The sequence below is a fragment of the Colobus angolensis genome, unplaced genomic scaffold (assembly GCF_000951035.1).
Source record: "Colobus angolensis palliatus isolate OR3802 unplaced genomic scaffold, Cang.pa_1.0 Scaffold231, whole genome shotgun sequence".
Taxonomy (NCBI): domain Eukaryota; kingdom Metazoa; phylum Chordata; class Mammalia; order Primates; family Cercopithecidae; genus Colobus; species Colobus angolensis.
Window position 1 is genome coordinate 4368161 of NW_012115500.1, and position 20861 is coordinate 4389021.

Here is a 20861-nt window from a genome sequence, read left to right on the forward strand (position 1 = left end):
GCAGAGTACCTTCTTTCTCAGGAAGGTACAAGGAATTATACTTCATACAGTTGTGTGGTTTGAACACTGCACACAGTACTTGCTTGGGAATGACTGGGGCTGAAATTTAGAAGGTCAGGACCCTTGGCATAAAGCCAGGGCTGCTGCTAAAAGGAGGGGCCTTTGTCTTTACATGAAGGTGTTGTCAGCTCTCTAAGCCACTGCCTCTGGCAAGGATCCACTCAGCAAGGTATCTTATTGCAATTTAGTCACCAAAATAGGGCTTCGCTAATTTTTGAAGAGAAGCAGTATAAATTGCCAGAGGTACTTTTGCCTCTCTCTCCCACTAAGAATTGAAATCTTTTCTATCTAATCTTGAAATCTCTAAGACTTCTTATGACTTATATTCTTCCAAATCTCCTTTTATGATCTGTCTTTTTCTATTCCCACAAAGACGAGAAACTCAAAAATTTGACACTGAAAAGTTGGCTCCCTTTTTAAAAATACATTCAGTTGGGTCATCTTTTATCTGAGGCCATGAATGCAGAATGTGCTGATGGAATGGGTAAAAGGCCAGGACCATTAGGAAATACAGAGGGAAAAAATACTTCAGTTAATATTTTAAAATATCATCCTGCCATTGTGTGTGTATAAAACAGCTCTGGAAGGCTACACACTTGTCTCAATGATTAGCAGTAATTCCCCTCTGTAGTGAAATTTGGAGATGAGACTTCTATTTTTTTTCTGTGTAAATGTCTGCATTCAAATTGTTTTTATAAGAAGCTGTGTGACTTCTGCATCTTTTTCTTGAAACATCTTATTTTTAACTGAAAAAAATGCTCCAGTGTACTTCTAGTGATAGCACTGGGAAAGACAACTTGTTTGTTCTCCCATTTCGTTGCCTTTTTGGTGGTACATCTCTCTATGGCAGAGTTAGATTATTTTTAAGTTCTTGCTCAGTGTTTATATAACATTAACGAGAATTATAGAAATGGCAGAACTGACTGACAGAAACAATATGGATGAAAATGTACATAATTTGCATAACTTAATATGTCTTATCTCACAGGTGGAACCTCAAAGGGTTTCATATTTTCCACTTCCTTTTGTAAATGAGGAAAGGCTAAGACTTGACAAATAATAGTAAATTCCAGAGGGTGGCCCAAATCAACAGAGCCTGGAAAAACTAAGACAAAAGCTCCAATCCTCTTGATACCAGTCCAGTGTTCTTTCTGTTACAGAATACTCTTTCTCAGTCTGGGCTACTCCTCTGCCTTCAAGAATATAGAATGGTGAGCAGAGGTGAATGTACGTGAATGAAGCTTAAGCTTCAACGGCCTAATCTGCACACGCCCTTTGCAAAGCAATGGGTTCACATGGACACATGACTTTTGTACAGTTTGCAAAAGTAATTTATTTTAACTGCAACAGGTTAAGGTCACTCTCTCTTTCCACTCCAACTTTCCTGCATACTAAGTGACACTGGGTAGCCATGTACTTTTCGAGGATATGACTAAGGAGTGGTTTATTTTGTTGGGGATACATATGATCTCATTATACTGTCATATATTTTTAAGTGTACAGATACTTCCATTAAAGTTGTTGCCAACTAACCCAGTGTAGGAACAGATTCCAAGGATACCCTTACCGCCCACTATGCCATCTCCCAGTCTCCTGACACGAAGGTGTGGGCCAATGGTGAGTTCCGACGGTGTACAGCTCTAACAGCAAAGTCATGGAGGAGAGGCAAGGTCAAACTGTGTGAAGCCAGTAGAAGCTAATCTGTAGAAAATTCTTCCAATCACCGTATGTATAATTTTAACAGAGAATTTGGTTGTTGCGAAAATCTAATCAAAACAGATTTTTTTTCCTTGTCAGAAATAGTTTTGATAGTGCAGTATATACCTTTATAAAATCTCAGATGTCTCATATATTTGTGGTAATTGTGTAAAGTAGAATTTATTTGAATTACTAGGTTTGAAGGGAACAAATCCACAACTATACTGAAAATAGAGAGTAGGCCTGTAACAATTCAACAACATAATAAGAGGTTTTCCCAATTTGACAAGTCATAAAATTTGACAGATTACTAATAATAATGAGGCTAAAGTTTGTCAGTTATCAACAATTTTTTAAATATTAAATCATACTAGAGTAAGTTATATCTCTATTTTCTTTACGGAATATATAATTGATGTTTAGCTTAGAGGCAACCAAAGAGTATACAGCCAAAAACAGTATAAAAATAGTATAGATGTGTGGCAGATGGTTAATTAATGAAAAAATAAATTTCCTAGATTTTTTTTTTTTTTTGTATTTGTAGTTTTGGGAGGTTTTATAAATTTGTTTCTGTGATTTTTTTGTACCTACCTTTGCATTTTTTTTGAAAGAGGGCCTCTCAAATTGCATAGGCTTTAGGATGCTATGAAGCCCAGATTTACCCTGATAGTGAGCATAATTGTAGTGTTCTTTTGATTCCTGCCTATAGCAGCTTCATTAACCCCTGCAGTTTACACACTTCCCTTCCCATTTCTCCTCCTCCCCCTCATCCTTGAATGCAATATACACAGAAACCTTTATAAGGTACCTAGTCAGAATTAGTGGTTCTCTTTTCAATTTCCACAACAGCCAATATTTACCTCTGTCAATCTTATTTATCAGAATCTGCCCTAGATTAACTTATCTATCAAATATGTATTGAGGATCCACTATTTGCTGGGGTCTATGCTGAGTCTCAGGACCACTCTTAGACCAGGCCTTGCCTAGGACCTGTATTTTTAAATATTTTAAAAGGTCCCTCCATCCACATGCCTCCAAATGGGCTGAGGGTCTGCAAGGCCAAGGGCACATGCTTATCCATGGCCCTGGTATCTTTTCCTAAGTCACATTCTGGGTACCTGTAACTCCAGAATTCCTTACTTAAATCCATATTGAGTCTGCTTCCACATGGACCTCTTCCCATGACCCTTCCTCCAGAGGGTTGATTTGCCTCTGGTACACTCATTTCCAGGATGAAGAAGAGGCTCTTCTTTAGGGTGCGAGAGACAGAGAGTACAGAGCTCGGATATGAAAGCTGGGATGTTCATGCACACGTGCATGTGATCTCATAAAGGTAAGGGGGAAGAGAAAGGGGCAGGCTAGTGGCTCCATTTGTACTCATGCCCTGAACCCTACAAATGTTAGTTATGGGTCTGCTAGAACTGTAGTTGAATTCTTACGTCTTGATTTTATCTCACTGTTTCCTAAACTTTCTCTGTTGCTATAATTTTTTAGTGTTTCTTTAATTTTTCCATGGCATAGATGGGACAGCAGAAATGCCAAACCATTCTGTTTATTGAGTAATCAAGGCCAAACAACTTAGTAGAAGTAATTTACATGGTGTGACACATGTCACTTTGTTTCCCTCAAAAATATAAAATATCCTTCAGCTACCCTGTGAGTTTGTCACAGAAATCTGGGGTGTCCCAATATGCAGGTTGAGAATCATGCATTTATCCTAGATTGTAAGCTTCTTTGGAAAAGATGTGCATTATGGATAATTATATTTTCCAAAGATGACCATATTTCTAGTCCTACATGTTTTTATAGAACCTCACCACTATCTCAATGCGATACAAAGTCTAATTCCCCTCCTCTTGAATTAGCAGGGACTGGTGACTCACTTGTAATCAATAGGATGCAGCAGCAGTGACACTGCATGACTGTCAAGGCTCCTAAAGGTCATAAAGATGATATAACTTCTACATTGTTAACTCAAACGCTTGCTCAGACCTGCCATGCTGTGAGGAAGCCCAAGCTGGTCAGCTTAGAGAGAGCATCTGGAGAGGCTCTGAAGCTACACAACTATAGCGTCCTCAGCTGCACAAGCCCCCTGCTATTCCAGCTCCAACCACTGTTAGAGTACAACCATGTGAGACATCCCAAGCCATAACCTGTCATTGGAGCCCTTTCTGAATTCCTGTCTCCCAGAATGTGTAATCATAATAAAATGACTCTTGTTATTTCAAGTTTTGGGGTAATCTGTTACGTAGCAATAGTAAGTGGAAAACTCATTTTTTATTGCTTTGACAGAACAGTATTTAGAATATTTTGGAAGGTCAATAAATATTCATCAAATTAAATTGAAAACTGAAAAAATTTCAAAGTATTCGTGATTAATTCAGATGATTATAAAGATGTTGAAAATATGAAAACTTAGGTTAAATGTATACTGACCCTAGAGCAAACCCTGCATATTAGTCTTTGAGTTTTTTAAGAGTTTTAATAAGTCCTTAGACAAGTCTGTTTCCTTGCCCTTTGCTTTTGTCTCTTTACAACAAAGGGCAGAAAAAAAAATTCTAAGCACCCATTCGCAAACTCACTATATCATTAAGTCATCACAGAGGTCACATATGTTGAATTATCAATACCAGTTAATTGAGGGTTTTAATTAGTCAATTCAGGTTAAGGTATTACTATAATTGGTTAATTCCAAAGACAGCCATCTGTTCCCTTTGTGAGTATTAATATTATGCCATATAAAGTCTAGCAGAGAGAAAAAATTGTCGAGTAGAAATTGTCTCACCATTAGCAAAAGGTAGATCCCTAGGAAATAAAAGGAAAGGGTGGGGAAGCAAACTGACCAAGATTGGGAAAAGGAAAAAAAAAGCCTATGAAGAAAGGAGACTGTCAAATTATTTGCTACCTTAAGAGAATCAAACTGAATTTAACCTTGGACATCTGCTTGTGCCTGGCATTGTTTTTCACTGGAGTGGAGGGAGGTAATTAAAATGCCATGTAGCTACTTGCCTTGTATGCATTGCTAAGCATAATTCAAACTCTTATGAATCTGCCCTCTCAAAGAAATAGCTGATTATAGAAACAGAACAAAACCCCTTTGATCCCTCTTGCAATACAACTAGGTCACGAGAAGCAGAATTCCAAATATATTCTCAGTTTTGGATGACTCTTCATGGAATGTTTAACTTTGGGAGGTTTCAAAATGAACAATGAGGGAAACTAAGGCAGATATAAAGCAATAAAGACTTGTTGTTGGCACGAAAAAACAACTCACCAGAGGTAACCTGAATGGACTTCTGTTGACATGGTTATTTTTTTCTAACCTGCATTGCAATGGGTTTTTTTCCTAACAAACAGTGCTTATGGGGTACAATGATAAATATCAGGTGTGTGAAACATGGATAAATTGATTGTGGCATACAAAAGCCCATAAAATCTTGGATACTTGTGATAATCACAAAATGGACAACATTTATGAGTTTCTCATAAACTTTACCAGTTTTTCTAGTGGCTTTGTCATCTAAAATACACAAATGAATTTTTGTTTTCTAGTCAGAGAAGAACTTTTGTGCTTTTGGAATGAATTGTATCTCCTTTTAAAAGCAAAAACTTAATCAAAATATTTTGTGAAGAATCTAGTATCTTATTATTTTCATATAAAATAATAAGATCAAGATAAGGCTACATATCGGTTAAGATTTTTTCCCCTTTACAACCAAAAATAAACTAGTTATAAAACAAAAGGGACTTGCTCACATAACAGTAAAGTTCAGAGGTGGGACTGGCTTTGGGGGCAGCTCAGTCAGGGACCTGGCTCTTTTCTCTGTGGTTTTCTACGTTTTGCCCTTCTCCATATGTCACCCTCAGGTTTCCCTCCTGTTTCCAAAATGCGTCTCCCATGAAAGTGGGTCTCATGAATTCTCACTCACATCTCTTAATCCTCTCACTGATTGAACTGCCCCTAAACCACCCTAAAGGCCTAGGAACTGACACACATACATACATAAGCCTATAGTAAGTGAGGGAAGAATGTTCTGATTGGTTGGGTAATATAAATTCAGCATCCCGCCGGGCGCGGTGGCTCACGCCTGTAATCCCAGCACTTTGGGGGCCGAGGCGGGCGGATCACAAGGTCAGGAGATGGAGACTATCCTGACTAACACGGTGAAACCCCGTTTCTACTAAAAATACAAAAATTAGCCGGGCGTGGTGGTGGGCCCCTGTAGTCCCAGCCACTGGGGAGGCTGAGGCAGGATGGCGTGAACCCGGGAGACAGAGCCTGCGGTGAGCCGAGATTGCGCCACTGCACTCCAGCCTGGGCAATAGAGGCAGACTCTGTTTCAAATAAATAAATAAATAAATAAATTCAGCATCCACCTTGGACTAGAGTCCATGTAATCTCACCCAAAGTGAGGGCTGCTACATGGAGGGGTGGCTCTTCAAAGGCAAATCTGAGTACTGCAAGGAAGGAAGGAAAGTGGGTAATGGATGCTGGGAAGATAATTAACGTCTACTACAGGTAGTTCCTATCAATTATCACAGCAGCTCTTATGTTTTCTGGGCAAGTGTAACTATGAAATAAGACTTTTCCTGGGGAGAAGAAAAAAGAATTCTTCCATTCTGAATTATGCAAAGATTTTTAAAATGCAGAAATCATCTTTGAGTTTATCAAAAACAAGTCAAGGAATCAAACGAGCAAGGATTTCAACCAAGGAAAATGGCTCATGATAGTAATTCCAATTCATTTAACAAATATCAATGGAATGCTTACACGTACCAGGTACTATGCTAAGTTCTTGCCCAGGTTGGAGTGCAGTGTCTACTCACAGGCATGATCATGGTACACTATAACTCTGAACTCTTGGGCCTAAGCAATCCTCCTACTTCAGCCTTATTATTATTTTTCTATGTTAATTTTACATTTAAAAATGCTTATCAAACAAAACACAAAACAATTAATTTGCTTTCCCAGATTAAAAATTAATCAAAGACACATAAATTATAAGAAATCCTAAAAGGTAAAAAACAACCAGTACTGAAGCATTACAGTTGGCATTTTTAGTGGTGTGTTCAGCATCATTGTGACATAAATAGATATATTATTTATGGTAGTCTAAAAAGCATTATTAAAGATTTAAATAAATGTGTATAATTTCTTTTAGACATTTTGAAGTAACAGCTTTTTTCCCCAAAAATATCCATTACTACCATTCTGAATCACTAATGATGCAAAATTATGATCGAAATAAAACAAAAAAGATTCAGACACATATATACTACACATTATATATACAGCGATAGTATCATACAAATCTTAGACACTATTCCTACAAACACTGAGGCCCAATTCTCCACTAAATCATTTCCTGGTGGTAAGATATATTCTGATGAGAAGCCATCAAGTTTCTTATTCACCATGTAGTACAGGAATCAGATTGAGCTCAATTTGGGGTTGTCTCTTCATCAGATGATACTAAGTAACTCAGTCCCAGACATCAGGGTGCCACTGATTATGCAGTATGCTGAATTAATCATAAAAATTAACACCTTTTGTATTCAAGCAGCTCATATCGCTCACAAATTTCTCTTTAACAAAGAAAGGCAAACATTTCGTACATGGCTAGGAAATCTAGCAGAAGTATACATAGGACCAGCCAGCGCCACACTGCTGACTTTTTATCAGCAATGAATGCATGCCGAGCAGCCACTTCCCACTTTTCCTATTTCCATACTGCCCCCATATGCCAACCTGTGTTCAGATGATCACTTTTACTCAACACTTAGCCTCCCACAAAGCAATAGTGTGCAAGGTTTATATAATTAATGTTTGTGCAGGGCTATTAAAGCCTTGTCTGAAAGATGCCTTTGAAGAGGAAAGGATTGTTGATACTATGATGTCCTGGATTTGTTATCCTTATCAAGACTGTTTCTGTGAGGAAAAGCTACAGCAGTGATAGATGGAACCACTTTTATTCAACATAGTTACAGGTGGCAAAACACTGCTGCAGGACTCAGGCAAGAATGCGTCCCAGGGCAACATCAACATGCGTCCTATCAATCACTAAGAATTCAGGTACCGTATTTTATAGACCAGAGATAATGTTAATTCTATCCTGCTTACAGTATGCTCTGTACTAGAAAAGTTTGAGGTGCCTTGCAAGCACCATAATTTAGTGAAGCATGAAATGAAAGCTACACATAGGAAAGTTAAGGCATTATGAAAGTTTAAGACATTATCTTTATTCAGCCATTAATCCAAGCAGGGTTGACATTTGGTGCTAGAAAATATTTCCTCTATGCTACTGTTGTTGTCATTCAGGAAAGAAAGAAAAAGGAAATTGATCTTCATTGCATATATACAATGAACTATATACTGCCAGGAGTTTCACATTTAAGTTACTTGATCTTTAAAACAACTCAGTGAGGTATATTTTTTAGTTGAGGAAACCAAGACTCAGAGAGAAAAATTAACATGGCTTAGATAACATAGGCTACTTAGTGACAGGGCCATGAATTTAACCCAGGTCTCTAAGATTCCAAAACCAATGCTTTTCCCACTATATATACAAAGCAGAAGAACTAATATTACCCATCTAAGTTTCTTTCTCCTAGGATTTTGCCTTTACTTTTAAAAAGAACAGAAGTTCTATAACTCACATTTCCAAAGAAATTATTCTAGAATTATCCACGAAGCAGTCTCATACCACGCCAACCCTCATTTCTCTTTCCCATCCCTGATATGTGGACTGCAATATAGAACTTAGCATTTGGTTACTTACAGGAAGATTTCATCTTAAAATAGTACCTGATTTACACCTACCCACTGCCAATCACACATGCAAACCACCTCCCATTTCCACCATTGCTGAGGTCACTAATGTCAGTACTACGGTAGGAGTTCCAAAATAAAATAAAATCAATGGATTCATTAGTGAAAATAAAAACAATTTCTGGAAAAAAAACAAAAAACAGGAATGCCTTAAGATAGCATGTATGGGAAGCCAATGCAAGAAGCTGGCCCTCGATTCAAAAATATGTTACCCATGTGTAGAAAATTTTAAAAGATACTTTATTATACTATTGGAATTCTACAAAATAGAAAATCATTAAATTCACAAACATCTTTTTCCTAAAATACACATTTCACCAAGAGGGCTAAGAGGATGTAACATTCACAACCTAAGAACAATTCGTTCAGATTGTTTCTTCCCAATACCTCTATGAGATCAATTGCACTGAAGGAATGTCTATTTTTACTAGAACGAAGGTGGAAGTCAATAATTTTGAAGCATGGGTTAGCTTGAGAGGAGGAGAGGTTCGGGGATCAGGTACGAGGCTTGGCTTGGGCCAGGATAAAGGTACTCAGTATTAACAACCTGAGTAGCATTACTAGATTGTAATAGAGATAGAAAGGGACATGAAAGGATGTTAAGAAGAAATTAGGAGGATTTGGGAGAGTTTCAACAAAATTATTCTGAAGTTCTTCCAAAAGTATAAATACAAGGGATGTCCTTAACAGAGGAATAGACTAACAAAATGCGGTATACATACAATGGAATATTTTTCAGCCACAAAAATAAATGAAGTTCTGATCCATGCTACAGCATGGATGAATCTTGGAAACATTATGCTAAATGAAAAAAGCCAGACCAAAAAAGGACAAATATCATATGGTTCTACTTCTGTGAAATATCTAGAATTGGCAAATTGGTAGAGACAGAAAGTAGATTACAGGATACCAGGAGCTTGACAGAACGAATAATGGGAAGTTATTGCTTAATGGGTACAGAGTTTCTGTTTGGGGGTGACAAAAATCTTAGAAATAGATAGTAGTGGTGGTTGTACAATATTGTGAGTATAATTAATGCCACTGAATTGTACATTCAAAAAATGGTCAAAACAGCAAATGTGTATATATTATACCACAATAAAAATTTTTTTTAATGCAAGGGACAAGTCAAGGCAAAATTTTAAAAGTAAGAAGAATGAAGATAGCCCTTGCCTTACTATTAAAATACATTGTTTTAAAATTGCAGTAATTCAAACAGATGCTGACACAGATACAGAGAAACAAATGAATGGAATTAAATAGTAAGTCTTTAAGCAGACCCAGTTCTGCACATGAATTTGGTACGTAATGAAGCGGACATTTAAGTCAGTGAAAAAGTCATGCATGGGTATCAACAGTTGATAATGACACAACTAGCCATTTGAAGGAGCAGCTGCTTCATGAGGATAGGAATTCTGCCTGTGTCATGCACCAATTATTCCCTAGGCAAAAGCATGATACCTGGTACATTGTAGATATGCAGTTAATGTTTTCTTGAATTAATGGACTAAAAACAACTCATATCACAAAATATATACCAAAGTAAATTCTAAAGATTTTTTAAGTGGGAAAAAATATTAAAAACTGATAAACTTTGGGGTGGGGGAGGAGGCAGGGATAGCATTAAGAGAAATAGCTAATGTAAATGTCAAGTTAACAGGTGCAGCACACCAACATGGCACATGTATACATATGTAACAAACCTGCACGTTGTGCACATGTACCCTAGAACTTAAAGTATAATTAAAAAATTGATACACTTCATAAATTAGAATATAAAAATTTCAACATGTACATATCAAAAAGTTCATAAGATTTTTTAAACAGCAAACTGAAATAAATACATATGTAAATTTGTGATACATGAGGCAAACATTAAATGCCTTGATTTAAAATGATCACTTTTAACTTTCTAATAACAAGACAATTATTTCAAAAGCATTAAGTATACTAATAGTCAAAAAAAGTATAAACAGCCAATAAAGACTACGAAAACAATCTCTAACATCATTAATAGTAAGAAAAAAATAAAATTAAAATGATAGCTCCTATTTCACCTATCAGGTTGGCAACTATCAAACTACCAAGTATTGATGACGATTCAGGGAAACGAGTACGAGTACTCTCACTTTGCTGGCAGAGATATAAGTTAGTCAACTGTTATGAAAGGTAATTTCGCAGAAAATATCAAAAAGTGATTAAAATGTGAACACCATTTGGTCACCTGACTCTATTTCTAATAATTTAGACGACAAATAATCTAAAACATGCACACTTTTTTCACCTGTAAGATTTCTCCAGCGCAATACATTTCTTCAGTCCGCAGTAGAAAACAATGTAAACATTTAAATGCCCAATAATAAGGAATAGTTAAGTCCATGTATGATACATTCATACCAAGGATTACTACGCTATCGGGGGGACAATGATGTTATAAAAGAACATTTAATGAGACGGAATATCCAAAAAAGAAAATCAATGAAATCTTAACAGCAACTGTCTCTGGTTATCAATTAAGTGGCAATGTAAATGTTCTTATTACTGCTAACATGATTTACTAATTTTTCTGCATTTAACACGTATTGATATTATGATATAAAAGCAATAAAAGATGCTTTTAATTTTAATGAAGAAACAAAAAATAATAGGCAACTTTGTCCCCTGTTCTTGGGAGTCACGATTAATCAGCTATATCGCCAGGCATGGTGGCTCACACCTGTAATTCTAGCACTTTGGGAGGCCAAGGCAGGCAGATCACCTGGGGTCAGGAATTCGAGACCAGCCTGGCTAACACGGTAAAACCCCGTTTCCACTAAAAATACAAAATTAGCCAGGCATGGTGGTGTGTGCCTGTAATCCCAGCTACTTGGGAGGCTGAAGCAGGAGAATCACTTGAACCTGGGAGGCAGAGGGTGCAGTGAGCCAAGATCGCGACATTGCACTCCAGCTTGGGCAACAAGGGCAAAACTCCATCTCAAAAAACAAAAAACAAAAACAAACAAAAAAGATCACCTATATCTGTCTCTTTCCATATGTCAAACTAGTTTTAAAGCATTTTATTTGAGCTTGACTCCACTGTTAGGTATCATTAACCTCTTGGATGAGGTCTAGATTTCAGAAAAAGTAGCACACTCAAGGTCATGCAGCTAGTGACAGCTGAATATGACTGGCCCCCTTGGCATCAGATTCCAAAGCATATGTTCTTTCTTTATTATTTCCATAGGTTTTTGGGAAACAGATGGTGTTTGGTCACATGAATAAGTTCTTTAGTGGTGATTTCTGAGATTTTGGTATACACATCACCTGAGCAATGTATCTTTTACCCAATGTGTAGCATTTTCCTGGGGTTTATTGTGGAGTAGTTAGGCCTTATGAGAACACACCCAAAAAACTAACTGCCACATATCACATAGTTTCTGTGAAAAAGTTTGGCACTGTAAACACCACACTTATAAATGGCCACTGGGAAGCAATTTTTTCTTAACCTATGTGTTGCTTCTGACTGTTTACACTGTTTGTGTCACATGCATTATTATTCTTGGAGGCAATGTCCAGTAATGGGTAGGAGCACTGGCTCATAGTTAGATTCCCTTGGTGGAACCTGACTCTACCCTTTAATACCAATAAAATACTTACCTTCACTGGGTCTGCTTCATCACCAGTAAAATAAAGGTAATGACTGTACCTACCTTAGGTTGTTCTAGTGAGGATTAAATAAATCTACATGGTGCTTTGTGGATTTAAAAAGTGTCAGACACATAGCAAGCACTAGATAAAGGGGATCTATGATGATCATTATTAATGTATTCGCTAGATATTAAATCCCCCCAAGGGCAATAATCACATGTCGTACTGCTTTTGAATTCCCTAAAAAGCTCAATAAATGGTTGATCAATGGATAAAGCTGGAAGTAAGGTAATTTCTGACAAGAATTTCTCAGTGCTGCAAAATACCCTCTCTAATTCAACAAGAATGCTCCCTGATTAACTTGTATTGACTAATAGAGGCCTTATTTTTATCTTATTTTTTCTTATCTATGAAAGGGGTACTTAAAAGTACTATTCAAAGCTGTCTTGCATTTCCTTATTAAACATCACTTTAATTATTGATTGAATATTCAATATTTAAATGTAAGTTACTTCCATTTCAACAAGGCCTTTCAGGGAAGGGCATAACTTTATGTGACTAAAAATAGTTAAATGACACCTGAGTTTTAAAATCCTTGAATGTTTATTTATGGCACGCTGTAGAAAGATAACAGTAACATAGTTCTTTCAATAAGAAAGTAGCAGGAAAGCATCATGGCTCAATCTTTCACTGAAAGTATTTAATCTGGATAAGTCCAAGATAGCTAGCAGTGTTAATGTACTATGTGTTACTTTGAAGTCAATGAAGCTGAAAATCTCACTTTAGAAAGTTCTCTTAATCACTGAGAGTATAACCGTGTTCTGATTTTAATTATGACATGGCAGATTTTAAAACAAATCTGTAAAAACTGATGTGCAAGTCGTGGCATAACTATTTGAGTACTCCACCAAGTAGGCAGTTCACATGTTTTCTTTTTCATATAAATTGGGTTATATTAAATAAACCCACGCAACCCAATTAAAAGCAATGAGCTTCCCAAGTGCTGAGCCAACAGTCCTACCTGAAAATGCTATTCCAATGGCCAAATGACTTGCACTGAGAAACAAAAAACATAAAAAATTCCATTTACCAATGCGAATTGTCCTGGAATGTATCTTTTACTGTAATGTTTTCAATTTGATGTAGTGACAACTAGAAGAAGAAAGAAACTTGACTAGATTGAACAAGCATATCTAATGAATTAATAGCTCTGAACCTGTCACTTCTCTTAAAAACCTCCAGTGGCTCTCAAATAACTTCAAGAATATATCCTGCTCAGAACGCAAGCTCCTCCATGATTTGCCTATAGCCTAATTCATTTTCCCAAGACAACTCTCTCCCCCTCTTTCCTTCCATTTCCCTCATTCCAACTAAGAATAATCCATCTTTCCCTAAGAATCACATGCACTCTTCAGCTTCTGTGTCTCTTTGTAAATGCTGGTCCCTCTCCAAGAAAGTCTACTTACAATTGTAGCTATTTGGTATATCCTTCAAGGCCCTGCTCAATGCCACTTTTTCCCTTAACCCCATAATTGCACCAAAGAATAGATAAGATGTTAGATACCTATAAAGTTTAAGAACAATAGAAAGATATTCCAATAAATGTAGTATGTAAGTAAAAATAGTGTGTTGGTTATATAAATGGAGCTTGGTGACAAAAATCCTTGGGCCACTCCCAGCCCTCCAACAGGATTGCTGCCTCTAATTCTATACAAAAAGTTTGGAGCTATCACTGCTGAACTCTCCTTTAAAAAGCAATCTTCTCTCTCTTTGTGCCGATAGCATGTAGTCTGCTGTTTACTTTGGCCTTGAATACATCTCATGTTGTCTAATTGTTGTTTGTTTAGACTCCCATATTATTTTCTCTGCTATTTCCTGAGCAGGAATTAAATCTTGTTCACCAGGTACCACTACACTACTTAGCAGACAGTATTGCTCAAAGTAGGTAGGTGTTCAATATTTTAGTGGTCTGGAAATGAGAATGAATAAATGAAGAGAGGTACAGTCAGAAAAATCAAGCCATGATTAATGAAAATGAGTCTTATTACTTTCAAGTGCACACACTAACAGTTTGTCAGTGATCTCTGTCCATAGCTCTTTGGTTTCATTTTTGGATCATTTCTCCCACAGTTATGTTTAAGTAGTCCCCACTATGATGTCCCTATTAGTTCTCAAACTACATTTTTAAATAAGAGCAAAGTGTTCGTTATCAAATTAAAGAACGGACATTATTTTTCCAATTCACATTCCACAGAAATAAATTAATGATTAAAACTTTAAAATTTGAATCGAAACTTTTTCATCTCAACTAGAATCTATGCTCACAAATATACTATCTAATTTAGCAATATTTCATGGGTCCATGCAAAGAGGACATGACTTTTCAGATGTTCCACCTGAACATCAGAGAAAATCATTCTCCCAACCCTTTGGTATAAAAATCTTATTTCCATCATACCAAGAGTTTTAATACTAGTCTGTTTTTCTAAAGGTCTACATTTAAAAAACTGCATAAAGAAATTTATTTAAAACGTAGACAATGGAATAGACAAAACATAAGGATTTCAGTATCTAAAATAAAACAAACTGAAATGAAGTGAATGTAATTTTCAAAAATAGAGAAAATGTGCAAATACACATAATTTATAAACTCTATTTTGCGAATGGTGGTTTAATTACAAAATGCAGCATTTTCGTCTCTGACTTGAGCTACTGTCTTCTGACAGATATTACCCTAGACTTTCATATAGTAAAAAGTCATGTTAATTATAAAACCGTTAATTATTCTGTGCCTTTTACATCTATAGACAGACAAGTATATACCCACATACATCATTCATATTTGTCTTCTATTTTCTATTCATATATTGTTTTCTATTTTCAGGCTTTATTAATGTTCCCATTACAACTGTTATTCTAGCAAAATCCTGCTAGCCAGTCTTGACAAATAAATCCTGCAGCGCTGTGAGTTTTGATACATGATTCAATAATGACTTAGGATTCTCAGATTAAAAGTGCTGTGGAAATGTGTAGTGTCCCTTTCTTCCACATTCAAGGCACAGTACACTGCCCTTCTCCACTGTGCAGTTGAGCATGGTTGTTCTCTGTTAAGCAGCAAGACATTTGGTTTTCAAAGAGATTGTGTTGCCCTAATGAATACTGCAATTCCTCAACAAACTATTCGTTTCTTTAAAGTATTCATGTCCTAGAAATGTAAGGAGCTACTATTGAAGACCAAAATCAATTTCTAAAAATGTTCAGTCCAATATTCTCAATATACTAACATATTGTAAAATTATTTTGAAGGCTAAATCCAGAAAAATCTAGTCAAATTCTTATCCAGTAGAATCAATCCAGTCCTGTCTAGGAAAAAAAAAATTGCTATGTTTCTGTATCTTGTAAAGTATATATTTCAATAAGTTTGCAAAATATGGAAGTCTAAAAATAGCCTGTATTTTTTCCACAGTAAATCTAAAATTAGCAAGTTCTTATTTCCAATCTATGAAGGTTTTTTTCCCCAGAAAGTCACCTGCCAATTTAAAAACAGTCAGATATGGGCAAAAATGTGCATACATCTAATAAAAATATTTTAATAAAAGTGTTGAGAAAATATAAATGTCATTTGCAGTCTATTGGGAAAGACATTTAGCCTTAAATATTTCCACAGCATTTGATATTTCAGAAACCTGTAGAGCCTCCTCCTTTCTTTCACTTTTATCAAATAATGCCAAACAAGCAGATCCAGGAATCTTTGATTTAAAATTTTTTTCTGACACTGAAAGAAGAAACTTTCCTACAGAGAATCCATATTTTTGGAACTCTGTGAGACAGTGGTTTTATTAATGTCAATTAATCTTGACAACTTAGTAGATGGTTTATACAGCTATTAGAAGATAAACTATTGTCTTCATTTACGCATAATGTAAATGCTATTTTCATGTTATAATTAACAGAGATACATGAGGATTTTAGACAAAATAATTTTAAATAATTAAATTATTTAAAGTCTATGAACAAGGCAAGCATGAAGTTCTTTTAGAATTCAGTGACTAGGTAATAACTTTCTTTTTTGAAAAACAGTATGCTTTCTCTTTTCTCATTATGAAATTTAGAAAACTCACTGTGCTTCTCTTCTGACTTGGCCACCAGGAAGCTCAATGACAAACTAGGTCTCATTCACAGTAAGTATTCCTTCCCATGTGAAGGCATATTCTCTTCATCTTTTCATAGTTTTTTAATGCATGGTTGCTTACTTCTATTTTATTATTCCAATGAATGTAAATTCTACATATACATGTAAAGAAGCAGAGAGTTCATTAATTTTAACAAGAAATTATCCTGAAACCATTTATTGTACACCCACTGTGTGCTGGGCATTTTTCTAAGGGATGGGAATGTAGTTTATTAAAAGAACATTTTCATAAGAGAAGTGAATATGTTTCACTGTATCCTTAAGAGAGGGGGGGAGATCTGCCAATCAAACCAACTTCAAGAAAATGGAAATTTAAAAGAATTTCCTTAAAGGTAAAGCCTGCCAACATCAATTTAACTCCCACAAAGAGTTAAGCTAATACACTGAGTGTTCTCACTGTTGCTTACTGGGGTATGGAAAACTGGTTACTTGCTATACACCCCTCTTCTCAAGGGTCCTGCAATAAAACTAGTCTTCATCCAGGGTCATGCTAAGCACTAATAACACCATAAAATAAAAGCTTTTAAATAAATTGCCCCTCAACAACAGTTTCAAAGATCAGTTTAAACATTCTAACTTTAAAGAGAGAGAGCTTTGGGTCTTAGATTTCCTACCTTGAAGCTTCTGCTGTAACAAGTAAGTCGCACTTACTGGGCAAGCCAAGAAATACAATGCATTTTGTGTGGCTGACTGGGCAAGAAAAATTAACTGGTAAAGCAGCTCCCTTTCAGGGATGACTTCAAGGTTGGTGGGCCTAAATTTGCACTTGCTTTCAGCTTTGTTTTGTTTTACTGGCTTGCAAATATGTGTCACACAGTGACCCTAGGTTGGCCTGCCTGCTGCCAGCCTGATGTTGGAAAAGGTATTGAAATGTACAAGGATCTTGCCCTTGGCCTCCACTCCTAGGGCGCAGCATTCTCACACATTTTAAGGCGTTACCAGCTCACAAAAGCCTTGCAGTCAGGGAAGGCAGCCCAACAAGGCTGCCCACAGATACACACGTGTTTGTCACCTGCCCCAGCAATTGCAAATAGAATAGCTCTTCTCAAGGCAACCTGTTTGTCCTCCCTTTGAAAGAGAAGCCTGTGCAAATAATTATATTTCAGATGGGGCAAAATATTGGAATTTTCAATTTGGACTATGCACTTAGGCATCTCAGACTAACACAAAGATTTCTAAATAACAGAGATGCCCTTATTTCACTGAGAAACCAAGATAAAACTTTTAAATGGTGTCACGTCTTGGTGACTTTCTAAGCCCATCAAATATCTGAGTGGCCAACGTTTTTTAAGTAGCTGCAAGCAGCATCTCAAAGGATTTAGAGAAGCAACAAATAACAAAGTGTGACAGTCGGTCTTGGAAAACCAGAGGGCTCTAATGAAGCAAAAAGCAGAACAAGAGGAATAAAAAAAATCCCGGTTCGTTCCAAAAAAGTTTTACAATTATAGCAAAGCAATCACTTCATCGGTTTGTGCAACAAAACTCAAAATTTGTGGGGCAAGATAATACTCGGCCAACATCGCCAAATTTATCAATGCGGGTGTAAAAACTTTAACTTTTTATTAAATGGGTGTGAAAAGAGTCGGGGAGGAGGAACAGGACCACTGAATCTGGCATTTCCAGATCTCTGCATTCAGCATCTCACTCCCACGCCATTAAGTTAAATAACATTTAGCACAAAACACAGGCTAGACCACCAATTTCGGGAAGGTGTCTGAGCCTTCCCTTCTCCATTCCCTTTAGATCTGCCGTCCTGGCCTTTCTTTCCTAATGGCATCTCCTTTCTAATAAAGTCCCTCGCATCTTTTGATGTAATTAACTCATGGTACAAATCCTTCAAAAAGGAAGGAAGGAAAGAACGGCGGTTTGCTCTGCGCGCGGACATCTTTTCTTCCTAAACCTTCACTTTCGCTGAAAAGGTTGTCGCAGAAGGGCTGGGAGGCTTGAAATCCCGCCGTTCCCTCATTCTTTCTCTTTTCTTTCTCTCCACATACGCCTCCCCTACACCTCCCTACCCCACTCCCCACCTCCAATCCACTACCGTATTTAAGTCGGCGGGGGCGCTTTAAAGGGTTTCTTTCCTGCGTCTGTTCCTGTCTTTCTGACCCGAAACGCACTTTCGGTTACAACAGACAAGCCGCTCAACCAGGGGACAGGCAAATGGAATAAGTAGTTGAGGGGGATAAACGACCTAATGGAGAAATCTCGTGCTGCCTAATTGCTATTGTGTTTTGCAGATAAATAAGCATATTCTTTTAATAGCGTTCAAAACCCTGAGCTCTCTTGCCCTATGCATTCTTCCTTATTTAACAGACTTCTATGGCGCTTACCATATACCAGGCGCTGTTTTAAGTGTTTTTAAAATACGACCTTCTTTGCTTAAAAAATATTTTTAACAGATTTAAAATTCCTTGTGTGCTTTCGAACGTCCCTGCTATATTCTTCTTTACACATAGTACAGCAGTTAAGTCTTCAAAGATAAATATGGAAAAAAAATTAAACCAGTTGCTACTTAATTGCCAGCAAATCGTTTCCCTCTTTGCAGTTTTTCGCAATCATTACAATTAAATACACTAGTATAGTGGCAAAGAACTGTTAGATTTTTTTTTCCCAGTGATTATCTCAGGTTTTGCCTCGGGCGTTTGGACGCGCCAGCTAATTGCTCGTGTGGCAAACATTAATTGCACCTGTAGGCATTTGAATTCAGAAAAACGTGCAGCCCTCACGGAAAGTTGTGACGGTGGAGCTCGCGCCTGGCGGGCCGCGGCGCGTTCACCTGAGGCCAGGAGGTACTGGCCCAGGGCGCTCGGGCCGGGAGGTGGCAGACAACCGGCGCGCGTCAGGCTCGTCACCCGCTGGATTGCGGGGCTGGAGTGGGGACGGGGTCTGGGTGCTGGCCCGCCCTCGTGTAGCCGACCGAAGGCCCCGAACTCCGCGCCGACCCAGCACCCGCCCTGAGGCCGACAGGGGAGCTGGGGTTCACCGACCCCCGCGGCCCCGCCGTCGGGCGCGGACGCCATCCAGTCCCACCTGGCCCCGCCGAATGTGTGCTTTGCCTGAAGTTTCAGAAGCCAGGATGGAACGATTCGGGTTTCTATTCACACGGTTATTGAAGGCAAGGCGGCGGGGACCGCGCAAAAGAGATGAGAGTGTGGGGGGAAAGGGTTTTCTGTTCTAATAAGGGCTAAGCACGCTGGCTGCAGGTCCTCCGCGCCCACCGGGGTCCTTCCTGCTCTCCCCCAGGCCAAACAAACCCCGCCAGGGTCCCGTCTTTTCCATTCGCGTCCTTTCCTCTTCTCCCTGCCCCCACGCCGGGCTTGTGTGGACAGAAAACGGAGTGTCAAAGGGACGCCCTGGGCCGATCCCCACAAAGCTATGAATGCCTCCGTGACTGAGGGCTGCGGGGATCGATAGACGGACCTTTCTCAGAGGCTCTCCACTACGGACCAAGCGGCCCTGCCAACGTGCGGTTTCTGGCTGGACCCCAACCCAGCCGCCACCCGTCTCCCGGCACTGCCGCGCCGGAGCAGGCGAGCGGACCCCGGCGCCCCCAGCTGGGTCTCGCTCAGTCCCTGCCCTCGCAGACGCACAGCGGGGTGGCCAGTTCAAAAGTCCTACATAACTTGGAGAGAACCAGCGGCTAGAAAACATATTTTGAACACACAGCTTGAATTTTACACAAGCCACGTTGTCCAAGGCACGAACTGTTGGACACGAATTCATACTTTAGAAACCAAATTTAATTTTCAAGCGCCAATCTTCACGTCCCGGACTGTAACTCTGCGGCTGCGAGTGCACACACCAGGGGGACTGGAGGGAGACTGGAGGCAATTATCTGAATAATCCAAGCTCGGAAAAACTCGAACTTGAAAATCTACAGTTATGTCCTGAAATGCCCGCGTCATTGATCTAGTCTTTCCTACCATCAGAGCTGACACAGCTCCAGTCCACGGGCTTCTCCGCGGGGTATACGATCCACAGTCCCTGGGGGCCGAAGACCCAATGGAAGTAACTGATGGATCGCAAGTTGGAAATCGTATCTTGGCCGACCGACCTGATCGGGAAAACTCGCGTCCTTATATGAAACAGCCCCGAGGCCGCGGAAGTAGTCTCGAGAGTTATCAGATTCAAAAGCAATTTTGATTTAAGGGTTTCAAAAGCCCAGAGGGCAAATGTGACTGCTCGGGTCAGCCAGTCAGCAGTTTTGGTCCAGACAGGGGACCATCGAGTGGGGCGGCCGGAGGAGCCGCGGCGCCTCCCTACGTCACACGCGCCTGCTAGCACTCAGCCAGGCGCTCGAGGTTATTCTTTACACTTAGGACTGAAACTTCGCCCGCGAGACCGTGCGGCGCGGAGGAGAACAGAAACCCAAAGTCCAGGGCCCGCCCCCGCCGTGCCCGCGCGCTCCTTCGGCTGGGGTTAGCAAGACCGCGCTCACGCTCGCCCCGGCAGCTC

At 38.7% G+C, this 20861-nt stretch overlaps 1 protein-coding gene across 2 annotated transcripts in view; it reads left to right on the plus strand.

Annotated features, from left to right (window-relative positions):
- The first annotated feature begins 4904 nt into the window (after positions 1-4904).
- HEY2 (hes-related family bHLH transcription factor with YRPW motif 2) overlaps positions 4905-20861 on the plus strand; it is a 28094-nt gene continuing 12137 nt past the window's right edge. Inside the window, exon 1 of one of the 2 annotated variants that reach the window (XM_011944474.1) lies at positions 4905-5037. The gene's annotated coding sequence lies outside the window, so the exon portion shown is untranslated. Of the gene's footprint in view, positions 5038-19108; positions 19196-20861 lie in introns of those variants that run through there. The other variant, XM_011944473.1, reaches the window with a different exon arrangement.